The sequence below is a fragment of the Chelonoidis abingdonii genome, chromosome 1, assembly GCF_003597395.2.
Source record: "Chelonoidis abingdonii isolate Lonesome George chromosome 1, CheloAbing_2.0, whole genome shotgun sequence".
Lineage (NCBI taxonomy): Eukaryota > Metazoa > Chordata > Testudines > Testudinidae > Chelonoidis > Chelonoidis abingdonii.
The window spans coordinates 120,561,687-120,563,507 of NC_133769.1; the positions used below are offsets into that span (position 1 = coordinate 120,561,687).

General features: G+C 43.6%; 1 protein-coding gene across 4 annotated transcripts in view; it reads left to right on the top strand.

Moving 5' to 3' along the window:
- Positions 1–1,821, top strand: part of LOC116819072 (perilipin-3-like) — a 50,638-nt gene that overhangs the window by 13,132 nt on the left and 35,685 nt on the right. Inside the window, exon 1 of one of the 4 annotated variants that reach the window (XM_075069700.1) lies at positions 814–832. The exons of the other annotated variants lie outside the window; for them this stretch is intronic. The gene's annotated coding sequence lies outside the window, so the exon portion shown is untranslated. Of the gene's footprint in view, positions 1–813; positions 833–1,821 lie in introns of those variants that run through there. 4 annotated transcript variants of the gene reach the window in all.

Here is a 1,821-nt window from a genome sequence, read left to right on the forward strand (position 1 = left end):
GGATTCAGCACTGGTTAGGGTATCAAAATTACACTAAAGAATCTCAGTTGCTTCTGGTTTATCCATGACTCTTTTGCTGCCCCAACTAACTGCACCAGAACCTCATACCTCTTCAAAAATATCACAAGTAATGCCACAAAGTGGTTTGTGCCACAAGGCTGTACTGTAGAGTGAGCAAGAAGGAATCCAATGGGAAATTGTATTTTCATGCAATCATGCTCATTTTACAAATGTTTACAAATTTCCTTGATATTTATCTATATTGAAGGCATAGAAACTCTCAATGGAGAGGAGAGGCCTTTTCCTTAAGTATTACAAAATGCAACCAGAAAGAACCTTTGAGAAATGCAGTGTCATATGTTTAGAATAAACAGTAAAATACTTCCAAATTCAGTTACTTGGAGAACTTTGTGCCTTTCGAGTTATATGATAAAGCGGCCTCATTCTGGGAGAACCCCAAAACAGTCAGGGTGCATCAGAGGTCCCGTCGAGACTTACATTTCTGTGTTTCTTGCATTATCTGGAGCGGGTGGTCTTCAAGTGCTAATGGAGCTAAGCTCTATCAATATAATGTGACAACAGATTATGGAAAAAACCTTGAAAACATGAAAAAAACAAAAACGGATGCACAGGCAACTGCCTGCCTCTGCAGAGAGCCTGACACAGGTGCTCAGAGAGACGTGAACTGCCCCTTTCATCAAAGTGGGGTAACTCCGATGCCAAGTGATGGTGATATACGTCTAGATTTTTAACTATTTCACTGCTGATCAAAGTAAGCAAGAAAAGAGAAGGGGGATTGGAGATCTGCCCGGGGTAGCATCTCATTTTCATGGTGAGAGTGGATGTCATTAGGGAACTATTCACACTCCTACGGCCAGTATCTGACACTTGGGACTAAAAGACCAGATGCCACCAATCCCACAGACCCCAGCTAGGCATTTATCTGTTGAAATCCTGGGAAGGTGGGTGAGCGCACACCAAGAACAGCGAGGGCCAAGTGGAGGGTAAAGAGATACCTCCCTTGGTATGGATGCTGCTTCTCCCTCTGCAGGAGGCTGGGGGCAGACACAGGTAGACATCACTGTCTCAGTTCTATTCAGTGGATAATCTCAAACTTTTCTTTGCAGCCATGTGGGGTAGAAACATTTATTTTTAAATGACAGCTGAGATTGACATAATCACATGACTGGGATCCAGGCATGTGGCTATTGTGCCTCCATCTTAATCTGATCATATCCAGCGGTGTAGCTGAACCTTACAGAGAGCCCAAAGGGGAACCCAGCAGAGCATGTGTGTGCTTGTTTTTTACACCTGCACAATCTGCTATAAGTAGCATCTCAGATAGGAAGAGCTTGGATTGTGGACAGGATTTGGGACGGTACCATCACCTTTTTTCCAGTTCAAGCCAATTCCAATTCAAACTCTGAGGGACAACAATGAAGGGGTGACAAAAGGATAAACATTCTTTTCTCTCACCCTTCCCCGAAACAGAAAGTGGCACATGTTCCCTTTTTTCTGAAAGGGGGATGAAGGTGGAGAAGGGCAAGTTCTTCCAGTTACCCTACCTAACTCTTGTTCCCCAACAAAATGCTTCACTATTTACCTAAGGTATTTATATAGCCCTGATTGCCAGAGTATCTGAGCACCTCACAAAACTTCTGTGAAGCATGGAAGCCATATTATCCCCACTGTACAGAGGGGAAACTGAGGCACCAAGAGGCTAAGTGACTTGCACAAGGTCACACAGGAAGTCTGTGGTAGAACATAAAATTGAACCCAGCTCAAATCCTAGGCTAGTATCCTAACCACTGGAAAAAACTA